The sequence below is a fragment of the Gossypium hirsutum genome, chromosome A08 (assembly GCF_007990345.1).
Source record: "Gossypium hirsutum isolate 1008001.06 chromosome A08, Gossypium_hirsutum_v2.1, whole genome shotgun sequence".
NCBI classification, from domain to species: domain Eukaryota; kingdom Viridiplantae; phylum Streptophyta; class Magnoliopsida; order Malvales; family Malvaceae; genus Gossypium; species Gossypium hirsutum.
In genome coordinates, this window is record NC_053431.1 from 47,118,538 (window position 1) to 47,131,519 (window position 12,982).

Consider the following 12,982-nt stretch of genomic DNA (forward strand, 5'->3'; position numbering starts at 1 on the left):
TTTGGAAATTCATTATAAATTAACCAGAGATAATTATAAGTCCTGCCATATATGTACAGATTCATTTTTGAGTCTAGTTTCTATAGAAACAAACGGCATCAGTATTGAAGCCCAGTACAGGGAGATATCCAAGTCGTAATGTGCAAAGGTCAGTGTAGTCGAACCCTGAAACAGGGGAGACTTTAACTAATAAACTGTACTAATTGGCTCAACCAACAATTATAGAAAAAAATCTGTAGATGGACATGTGAGTCTAGTTTCAGGAAAAAAAATTACGGAACTGATTTTTGAGCTTTGGAACTCAAGATATGATTTTTAAGGTGACAGTGACGCAGTTAGCCAACTGCCTGGAAACTTTTAAAAGTGGACTGTGTAAGTAAAATAATTAAGTCGGTTAGCACCTTGTGTTCGACTCTGAGAACGGTCTCGGGTACGGGGTGTTACAAACTCTCAAGGCTATACACAAAACCAAATACCTAACATTTACAAGCCATTTCAAATGACCAAATTCATTACCAAACTATACATTAAAATGACCATAATCTTATAAATACCATATATCCATAAACTTAGATTCAAAAGTATCAAAGTGATAGTTGAATAGTGTAATAAAGTCTCCGACGATTCTCGAATCTGAGCTAGCTTTTGTTTCACTATAAAACACGAGAAAATAAACAAAGTAAGCTATAAAGCTTAGAAAGATCGTATGAAATAAACTCAATTAATCATAAATATACAATTCAATCAAATGAATATATCAACACATAATTCATATTAGCTAACCAACCTTCCACATATTCAAACATAAAATTAGATGTGAAATTCACAAGTTTCTTCAATTCAGAACTTATACGGTTCATGTACATACTTGTACCACCTCTTGTTAGTCTCATACTTATCCATGTCTTTGATATACTCGTTGAACCCTTCGGAATACTATCAGATACCCGGGAAACTCGCATCGTAAATGCCACATATATAGCCAAAGCTATCTCAATCTCATATCACATATAATGCTCACTCTCGAGCTATCAATGGATCTACTCACACAAGCTGACGGTCATGATGAAGCTACACGGTGCTGGTCACACAAGCTGACGAGTATCCACAACACATGTCAGATAACTTAGCCACCGGTAGGATGTATGGACCAGCACCCAAATCACATAATCCCTAATGACATGTCATTTGTATCCTAATCTATTGCTAATGTTCAATCGGGATTTTACACTTGTCGAATCATTGTCGAATAGTTTTGCAAGGTCATATTCACAATTTATGCAATATAAAAGCATTTAAAACAAAAATTTAATAATGCTTATTACATACGAAATTACCTCGAATGTAAAAACGACGAAACGAGTCGATTAGTCCAAAATCTTGTTCTTTTCCCAATCTAAATCTGTATTTCATTTTGCTTGATCTAAATGTAACTAAAAAGAAACTTATTTAATTATCATTCTATTCAATTTAGTCCAAAATGCACAATAAGGCAACTTTACACTTTTGCCCCTAATATTTTACATTTTTACAATTTAGTCATTATTTCATAAAAATACAAATTCATGCAATTCAACCTAAACCAATGCTATTCGAATTTCAATTAGGTCCCTAGCAGCCCATATTTTTCATTTATTTCACAATTTAACCATGAATTTTACACATTTCACAATTTAATCCCTATTTGGACATTTTACTAAAAATAACTTAACAAATGTTGTTTATCTAACAACATCCATACATTTTGTATCATCAACATCAAAATACACCTATATCCATTAATGAAAAAACCCTAAACCTTTAAAAATTTTGCAAAATAGTCCTTGGGCTAGCTAGACTAAGTTGCAATGATAAAAAAAACATAGAAATCATTAAAAACGGGACGAAACCACACTTACATGCATAGATGATAGCTAGCCCAACCTTGAAGCTATTTTAATGGCTTTTTCCTCTTCAATAATCGGTTAGGAAGATGATGAATAGATTAAATGGACTTTTATTTTATTAATTATCATTTAAATTATCTAATTACTAAATTAACCTTATACATTAACCTTTAAAACCATTAAAAAGATGTCCATCTTTGTCCACTCATATTAATAATGGTCTAATTATCACATAAGAACCTCCACTTTAATATTCCATAGCTATTAAACACCTTTAGCTATTATAACATCACTTTTACACTTTACGCGATTTAGTCATTTTTATCAAATTAAACATTCAAACGATAAAATTTCTTAACAAAACTTTCACACAATCATACTATTCTACTTTAAACATTAAAATAATAAAAAAAAATTATTTTGACCTCATATTTATGGTTCTAAACCCACTGTTTTGATTTGACTAAAAATAGGCTATTACATTTTCAATTATCTATTAGAAGCAAATTAACACTAAGCGATTTGAATAAGTTTAAAGAACTTACAAAATCCACTTCATCTTGTTTCCATTTTTCCTCTAAGCATGAGTATAATGGTACATTTGTAAGTACACGTTCTATGTTCGGCTCAGCTTCCGGCTCAACAATTTTTCTAGTTTTCGTTCAGCATTGTTGTTTCAAGGGGTTTCTTCTTGAAGATTGTTGGCATCCTTCTTATCCTTCTTTTGAGTTGGGTTATTTGGGCTACTTAGTACTATACCAAATTGAGTGTTATTTCTTTCATGTACTCCTTCACTTCTCTCCGAGGATTATTTTCAGTGTTACTTGGAATGCCCGTGCCAATTTTCCATTTAATGTCTCCCATAATGCTAATAAGTAAGCTCATTTGGTCTTCGAGTTTTTTCAATGTCTTTTTCGTTTGAGTACACTTAGACTGCACATGTTTTACTTATGTTCACATTGATTGCATCTCTCCCTGAATTCGATCCAGTCTTTGACTATATATAGTATGGTCATTGAGATTGGTCCTTTCCTAATGTTTCTGTAAATATGAAGGTTGGTAATTAATATATTGTTTAATTAGGTTAGAATTGTTACCTCTTCTTTGATTACCACTTCATCTCAGATTTGGGTGATCTCTCCAGCCGAGATTATAAGTGTTAGAGTAGGGATTTCCACCCTTATTCTTGATATAATTTACATTCTTAGTTAGATTCTCAGGATACTAGCCATTTGGTCTCTCTTCATCATATATTGTGGATGTGATGGATGTTGACTCGATCTGGGTAGGTCTATCCAAAATTTGTTGATACTTGTTTTCTTCATGGACAGCTTTAACCATGGGCGGTCTCTAGCAATAAGTAAATCGCTCATTTGGCCACTGGCAAGAATTCATCGTTATGTTTTCTATAAGATCATGCTCATCCTTGTATGTTTGGTTCATTAAGGCTCCTCATACGGCTCCATCTTGTCCTGATCTCAATTGTACATCTAGCCTATTATAAAACATTTGTAATTGTAACCAGTAAGGTAGACCATGGTGAAGGCATCTTTGTACCAGCGACTTGAATCACTCCTAAGCTTTATGTAAGCTTTCTCCTATTTGTTTAAATGTGACAATCTCCCTCAATAGTTGGATTGTCTTACTAATAGGAAAGAACTTGTATAGGAACTTCTCTGCAAGTTTGTTCCATGTCGTGATGGATTCTGGTGCCTAAAAGTCTAACCAAGAGAAAGCATTATCTATTAAGTAGAAGAAGAACAACTGAAGATGAATAGAATCATCGATGACCCCGTTAAACTTAAAGGTATCACAAAGTTGGAGAAACTGTTTCAAATGCTATTTTGGGTCATCCATCTTAGTTCCTCTTAACTATAGGTTATTTTGAATCATTTGGATCATGACCGGGTTAATATCAAAATTATTTGCTATTATAGCTGGCCTTGCGATGCTACCTTGCAATATGTCAAGGGTTGATAGCACGTAATCCCTCAGTGTACATTTCTCTTAAGCCATTGGTCATTCGGTCGGTAGCTTTGGTGGTGTTCGTGGTAGATCTACTGAATAAGGTTTGTCAAAAAATGAATTTTCGTGTGGTGGATTGGTAGCAACAGGTAGGTTATTCTACACCCTCTGCTATTACTATTGATGATTTCTACAAATTATTCTCTCTGGATTAGTGGTTGGTTCTATGGGTGTGCCCCTACTTTGAGTCATGCACTAAAACCACAAAGAAAAAAAACATTAATAGAGAAAAATAAAAGTAAGTAAAAACAAAAAATTAAAATAGTTCCTATAATTTTTAAAAAAAATCCTAACTATCCTATTAAATGTTAAAATTAAAACTAATTCAATGGCGTTGGCTCCCCGACAACAACGCCAACAATTTGACTAGCTTCAAAAGTACTAACGTTTAAAGTGTAAACCTTACAACCAAATATTATCGTTAGGCAGTTTTTGCAAGTATACAGGTTAGGTTGTAATATAAATTTATACAACGAAGTATTGGAGTACTCCTAGGATCGTACCCAAGGGAGGCGAGACTAAACTAATTCTAACTTCTACATTAGCAAATCTAATTAGTAATTTAATTAAACTATATTACGGTAAATCCTAAGGTGATGAAAAATTATATTTTATAAAAATAATTAAGATGCATAAAAATAAAGACGGGAAAATAATTTGTATTCTTTTTCAATTCTAAGGATGAAAGACTAACTTGCTTTGGTGGTCATAACTAACTCCCGTTTTAGGTTCTATTTAATCAACCAATCATTAACCTTGCAGGATCTCTTAATTTTCCACTAAGTTAATGAGTCAGCAAAAACTACTTATCTCTCAACCTCACAGTCCAGACCAAATTGGGGTAAGGTGTTCACGGATAAGCAATACCAATTTTGGGTTCACTCCCAACTAGATGACTTCCTTAGGTTATCAAGCCTACGGTTTTAAGTTCTTTCTATCTCAACCAGTTGATCCGTTAACAAAACCGCACATAGAAGTTAATTACTCCCACATCCATACGCTTATCTCCCATAAAATGATTAGTTCATCGTGGATCTAATAAACATCATAATCTTGATTAAAAAGATAAACATAAATAATAGATCAAGAATAGAGTTTATGAAGAATCTTGATATATATTAATAACTGCATGAACAATAATCCACGAAGAGTTGATGAATCCACAAATTGAGTCCACCGATAAAAGAAAATAAAAACTAGAATAGAATTACAAATGAAAATAAACCAAAGCACAAAATAAACTAAAGAGAACTGAAAATTAAAACTAAATGAAATCGTTAACTAAAACTTGAATAAAAAAAATGTTTATGAAGTGTTTAAAGCCATCTATTTATAGGCTTAGAGTTGGCCATCGTCTGTTGGCCATCGTCTATTGACCTAATTCGACTGAAATTTTTTGCATTAAAGTTTGTTGTGCGGATGAAAACTACCTTGGCTCATTAATTCTCCTCGTCAAGGCGCTGTCGTGACACCCTCTGGCTTATGTTGTGACACTGATGGCAGTTTATGAGCTGAGGCTTGGTTATAAGGTTATGTAACGACATTGAAGGAAGTTTTCTCCTTTTGAGTGCTTTGCTCACTATGTTGTGACATTGACACTCCGTGTTGCAACATTGCGGCCAGTCTCATGTTCCCATTCCTCCAAATGATGTCTTGCACTCTCGCTGAATACCTTAGCCTTCTATTAGGCCTATTTTGGCCCCTAAAGTCATTAATGGCTCAAATCACACTTTTTATTATTGATGAACTAAAAATGAAAATTAAGGAAAAACATAACTAAATTGCTTTTATACGAGCTCTTTAAGTATGAAAAATGGATTAATCTGCTCAATGAATTGCAGCAGATTAATTTCTAATCTAAGACGACTTTGATTTTATCAGGTTCCACCTTGATACTGTTCACAGAGATAACGTGGCCTAAAAAGGTGACTTCCTTGGGCCAAAATTCGCATTTGCTGAAGTTGGCATACAGTCAGTTCTCTCGAATGATATTTAACACCACATGAAAGTACTCTGCATGCCCAATTTCACTTTTAGAATAAACCAAAATATCATCGATAAAAACAACTACAAATCAATCTAAATAAGGTTGAAAAACTCTTTTCATTACATCCATAAATATTTTTGGTGCATTAGTTAAACTAAAAGACATTACAAGGAATTCGTACGTCCATAGTGGGTGGTCTACCATAATTTATTATTAGATTAGGCCTAATTCTATACTTAACGAACTGGTCTTATAGCAAATTAATATAGTTTTTATTAAATTTCCCTTTTTAGGACCTAGTGAATAAAATGAGCACTTTTTGTGTTTTATGACCTTTTAGGCCAATCTGGGCCTAAGGGAATACTACCATGTTGATGAAGTGTTCAGGATATCATTCAAAGGGAAAAGATAGTGGACTGGTCTAGATGTTGCAACACGCAACTGCATTTCGAAACACAACAATCAAAATACCCAAAAGTCGTATTCTGATAATGTCATGACACTAGCTAGACGGTGTCGCGACACAACCCTAAAGACACCAAAAATAAAGTAAACTGCCTTCAGTATTGTGACATAGGCTTAAGGGTGTTGTGACACAGTTGCAATGAGGCCAATTTAATGAGCAAAGTTGTTTTAGTAGATTAGGCCCAATCCTATAATTAACGAGCTGGTCTTATAGCAAATTAATATAGTTTTTATTAAGTTTCCTTTCTTAGCACATAATGAACAAAATGAGCATTTTTATGTGTTTTATAACCTTCTAGGCCTATTTGGGCCTAAGAGAATACTAAGATGCTGATTAAGTGTGCAAGACATCATTCGAGGGGAAAAGACAGTGGATTGCTCTAGATGTTGCAACACGCAGCTGGCATTTTGCAACACAACAAGCAAAATACCCATGAGTAGTCTTCAGAGGATGTCGCGACACAACTCTGAAGACACCAAGAATAAAGCAAATTGCCTTCGGTGTCGCGACATAGGATTAGGGTGTCGTGATACAGTTGCGACAAGGCCAATTTAATAAGCAAGGGCATTCTCGTCTACACAACCTAAATTAACATGCTCAGCCGTTCTTACTTGACGTAGTTAGGTTATAATACATGTAATCTATAAATATTCGCTTAGAAAAACACATTGGGGGATTGATTCTTAGGTTTTTATTTCATTTTTAGTTTTTGCTTAGTTTACATTATGTTCTTGTAATCAGAAAATCCTACTCCGAAGTGAGACTATAGCGAGCAGAGATTGTTACGGAACCAGTTTTCATCGATAAATCCATGAGCATTTCTTTCTTTTATTTTATTATTTATATTTCTTTCATTAACATTGTTAATTGAATGTTTGTGTAAAGATTATAATCAATTTATGCTTTTTACATATTTCGCATGTTTCAACTGTATTAACCTAATTAATCAATTTAAAGGTAGAGTTTAATTTGGATGGTTGGATCTGGTTGAGTGAAATTAAACCCTAGGATTGACGACCCTAGGAAGTTATTTAGGTAGGAATTAACCCATAATTGGTATTGCCTACCAAGCATCACTTAGAAAATTAGTGGTTAGGGAAGGAAAACTTAAACCCTAGGCCTGACGACCCTATCAAGTCATATAGGTTGAAATTAAACCGAAATTAGTATTTCCTATCCATGAAAACCTTACCCTACACCGGTCAAAACTATGTCATCAAGAGGTGAGTAGTTCTTTCCGAATAGTTAGGTTAGTAAAGTGTTGAGAATCCCTGCTAGGTTAATTACTAACCAATTATTTAGAACCCTACATCAATAATTAATTACGTAAAATAATTGGATCTAGGCTGAAGGAACTCATGTAGTCGAAACAAGGGATAGGAGAAGTCGACACATGAACTTAGGAATAGATTTAGATTTAATTCAAGTTATTTGGCTATTATTATTATCATCTTGCTTCCAGATTAACATTGCTAATTTGTGACTTGAGTAGATTAATAGTTATTTTTGGTAATTGGCTTAATAGTAGTTTTCCCCAAACTGCAGTCTCTAGGGTACAATCCTCTAAATACTTACCAAGTGTTTTGTTGTAAACAAACTATATTACAACATGATCTATATACTTGCGGAAGTTTCCTAACTCTTAATTTTTGTTGCAGTATTCATACTCTAGACATTAGTACGTCTGGATGTGGTCAATTTGTTGGCACTGTTATCAGGGATTGCGATGGTGCTAATTGTTATTGAATCAATTACTTTGTAGATTATTATTAATCAAAAGATGAACGAGTTAGATAGTTTGCTAATTTTATTAATTTATTATTTTGGCTTTATTTTCATTTTTATTATTTTTGTTATTTCATTAATTTCCTTATTGATTAAGCAAATTTAATCATGAGTGTAATTAATGATAATTACAGTTGGTATGAAGGCAAGATGTGGGAAAATTTATACGATGACGTAGAATCAAGTTGGTTGATTGGAGCATTGATTGATCAATGGAGTTTGGATAGCAAATGTGAAAAATAAGGATCCTCTTATGAATCTTTGTATGAGTTAGATGGCAAAAAATATTGATATGCTTGAATACCCAACAGTCTCTTTTTAATCCACAAGAGATATTATCATGTGAAAAATTGAGCTTGACAAACCTTCAGCCCAGAACATAGATTCACACATGGATAAATTTGATGATGATGATAGCTAGTCTAAGTAGGATGGGTTTTCCTTTTGGTATGAAAATTAGAAAAAATAATGAAGGAAAAATTTTGTTGAACGGAGCTTCGAAAAACTAGTACAGTAATAACAACGAATACAATATGCTCGAACATCTAGACGAGCTACCTTACAATACGTATGGGAGTTAAGACCATGAAGATAAAAGAAAATATCTGAAGGAACCCTTACGTTAGTTGAATAAACATCCATCTGAGTGGGTTCAAATCTATCAACTAACAACAAAACATCCAACATATTATAAAATCTTTTAGATAAGATGACACAAATTATGACAATGCTTCGAGAGATATCAGAGGCATTACCTCCATGAGAAGAGGTCATACATGATGTTCTCAACTGTGACCATGATTACCATTGTATTCTCAACAATCGTTCAAACTTAGATGATGGAAATCATCAAGAGTTTGGAATCGAGGACTGTGATGACAAATCGAAGAAAACCAAAGGTGTCCTCCATCTAATTAACGTGGGAACAAACATAATAGTAGATGTAGCAATTGACGTAAAAATAAATGTAACCATGATCATGGAGCTTAAACTGACCTTGAATGAAAGTGTAGAAAAGCCAATACACTTTATATCCATGATAGAGAAGGTGCCAACCGAAGAGGTCGATGAGTTCGATTCATTCTCACCCGACAAGGGCAATAAAGCTCGAGTGACCAAAAATTCACGCGACACAAAGAGGAGGAAGCTCTATGCAATAATACCTTAGAAAAAATTTGGGGTTGGCTCAGATTTGGTACCAAATGGCTCGTAATATGGACGTCGCATCGGTAAAAAATGACGCAACATCACTAGAATCAACCGAAGGGGATGGTTCATATATTGTAATCTCCTAAACCCGGCCTAAACATTATGGTCAAATGGTGAAGGCCACATTGGACACCTTAATGTCGAACCTACCCTAACGATAGTTAAAAACCTTCAAGTAATCCCTTTTATAAAACCATGGTTTTTATTGTTAGCTTTGGAAAAACATTCATTTACTTAGTCCAACCATGTCTGGGTCGAATTAGTGAATTAGGTGAATTTTTATAAAAGCCAACTGTCAGCGTTGCCTTCAAAACATCATTTTGTTATCTTCTTAGCAGCAGGACTGTACCATTACTAGTCAAATTATTAATTTAGTCATATATCATGCATGGTCCATTTCAAAATATTTATGAAAACCGTGTATCTATACAAAATATGTGTCATGCATGCCTGAAAAACCCCAAAATCTCAAACAGTCCCAAACCACAGTTTAAAGAAACTACAATCCAAAATCGAATAATAATAAAATAACCTAAAAATATAATTAAAATAAAATAATATGACGAAGTAAAGTTCGTAATCCGCCGTACATTCGCATGCCAATTCCGATCCTAAGTTCGATCATTACTTGAGAAGTTGAGGTAATGGGGTGAGCTTAACAAGCTAAGTTTGAGACTAAACAAGCAAGTATTAAGCATTCATACAAGAAATTTCATAGAGGTAACAATAGTACAATCAAACATTAAAAATAATAATTTCAAATGCACATGTGAGATCCTACCCATATTATTCACTACACACCACAAGTTCCCTAGAACCTGTCCGCCAAACTCCAAAGTATGTGAGCAAAGCTCGAAGTGGTAAAACCACCAATAACCAATAATGCAGTGAAACTGCCAAATAAATAATGTGATATAATCACCAATCCCCTCGGTACTCCAAATGCAGTACACTGACTACAAATATATGCAAACTTAATCTGCCGCTAATACTCCACAGAGCTCCTCCGTCAACCACAAAATCTCATCCCAATGCACATGCAATATTTCATACAAATTCATACATAATCATATTTCTATAATTTTCACATTTATTCGACATGTTCAACATGTCCTTAGTAATCACATACTTTCAGTAAAAGGAAATAGTGTTCCAATTTTCAAATTACCATTAAAATGGTATCTATTAATATCGTTCAATTTGACACGACCACACCTCTCAAGTTGCCAGCTGCCAATGTAGATCCTCTCGAGTTACCCGTAGGACCAATTACCCGAGCCCGAGCCAAGAGGTTCAAAGACGCAATCTCAGCTCTAGTTGATCGAGCTTGGGCCGAATCTATCACCAGCTTACTCGAGAGTTCGTGGACTAGCTCACTGAGTCATCCTCGTAACTTATTCCTAGCTTGTCCAGCTCACAACCAGCTCAGAAAGCTTAGTTCTAACTCAACAAGTTCACATCCAGCTCAATTCCAGCTCATGAGCTTGTTCTTAGCTCAACTTCAGCTCTCAGGCTCAGACTTAGCTCGAATTTAGCTCACGAGTTTAATCTTAGCTCATGAAATTATTTATTGCTTATTATATTAGTGTTGACTCTTTACTTGAATAAGTTCATTTATTAGCTACTATAAATTAACTATGTTTTTAATTAAGTTCACATTAGTAATTAAGTTATGTTTTATATTACATGTTTTAATTATATAATAACCGAATTAATGGTTGGAATGTTTGCTCACATTTGTGCCGAATTTAAGGTGTTCACATGGGATTTAATGAATTGATTTTAATTCATGTAGGTGCATGCACGGCTTGGTTCAATAGATGGGAGGATACATGCACGACCAAATTCAAGGCCTTAGAGGATTCATGCATGTCTTGTTACATGCATGGTGGCTGATTGTTAAGTTTCTCTAAGAAACTATTCGGCCAAGGAAGAGTTGCCTCTTTAATTCCCCAAGTTGGTCGAATATCTTCTCAAGGCACCCATCAAGGCGTTCACATTAGCCAAGCTTCCTTTCACACCTGTTGTCCATTTAGTTTGATGCATTCACATTCAAGAGACCTTTCAACCATGATGTTCACACCTTTAAATGCTTTTAAACTTCCCCATTAATACTCACACCTATTCGGCCAAGCATTGCAAATTGAATGACTCCATTAAGCTCATGGCTGAACCTAGACATGTCCAATCAACTCCTCATGCATCCCAAATACGTTCAGCTGAATTCCTTCATTAAGAAACAGACTTGTGGCGTCCCAAAGGCTGCACATGAACATGGAAGACTTATGGTTTTTGTTCTAGATCATTCTAGTCTCTTCATAGCCGAATTTGCTTAATTCTTAAGCTAGTCTTTTGTCCATTCGGCTAGTACAAGTTAGGCTATAAATAGTTTGTTTATTTCTTTGTAAAAGAACTTTTGCCAAATTATATAGTTGAACTTTTGCTCTTGAGAGAATTTTGTTCTCTAAGTCTCGTTTAAGATTTTGTTGGCTTATCTACCTAGTAGTGGCGTCAACCTATTTCTTTTGCGAAACCGAACTTATCACTAATTTTAGTATGGCATTCAAAACATTTTATACCGAGGTTCCTATCTGCCTAGATAGTGGGTCGAGGTCCATTTTGATTGAACTGTTCCATCTTAAGAACTAATAAGTCTCGGGTCGATATTTGCTAATATCGGTTCAACTTGTTCTTAGGACCAACCTTACCATATTTCGTCCATTTCCCAAATATTCCAATTCAATCGAATTTCATTTCTTTCCCGAACCATAAACAACCTACCAACTATCCTAACTTCTTTCTTTCTTAAACCTAAACTTAATCACCCTTCTCGAACCTAAACTTTGACGTCCAAGTCTTTTTCAAACCCGAAATCACTTCTCCATTCCATTCTCATCAACACCTTCTCGTAGACGATCGGGCAATCTACATACGAGTCAACTCAAGTCGAGGCGAGCTCGTATCATTTGGTATCAGAGCTACCTGAAACGAGAAGTTTAGACATTTAGACGGAGCATTCCTAAAGTAGGTTCAGAAAAAAAGAGTAAAGAAAGAAAAAAATTTTACTTCGTGAAATTCAAGTATTATATTGTAATTATCATTTTAGTCGTTTATAAAAAAGTATATACAAAAAAATTCAAAAAAAATCGAAAAAAAGAAAAAAAGGGTGTTTTATGCAATTTGATTGTTATTTGAATATCAAAGCCCTTGATTTGATATCGTTCCCGATACACCTTCTATTGCGCCACACTTTCTACCCAATTCCCTATTCTTTCAGCCAACCCTAAACCTGTATGCATATCTATTGTTTACCCCATTTGAAACCGATTCCCAAACTAGAAGATCAAGCTTAGTAAATACTTTACGAGGTTATAAGAGAAGAAAGGTGTGGAAAAAGACACAAGTGAGTGAGCGCATTCGAGGGGAGGTAAAAGCCAAACGAGCGTAAACACGAGTGTGAGTGCCATCATTCTTTCTTTCTGAGAGATCTTGTGAGGTTTGTGGTGAGGTTGGAACATGTCGCGAAGTCCAGAACGTAACATGAATGAAGGATTACCAAGACAATCTGTGAGGAACGTGGCTCTTGGAGGTGGAGGAGTCCCTGATTTAGGCCAGCAAGCCCTC

The 12,982-nt window shown here is 34.7% G+C and overlaps 1 long non-coding RNA gene across 1 annotated transcript in view; it reads right to left on the reverse strand.

The window, feature by feature from the left end:
• Positions 1 to 300: 300 nt before the first annotated feature.
• Positions 301 to 12,982, reverse strand: part of LOC107904457 (uncharacterized) — a 30,215-nt gene continuing 17,533 nt past the window's right edge. The window contains exon 7 of the long non-coding RNA XR_001686262.2: positions 301 to 653. This is a non-coding gene — a long non-coding RNA (uncharacterized lncRNA). The remainder of the gene's footprint in view (positions 654 to 12,982) is intronic.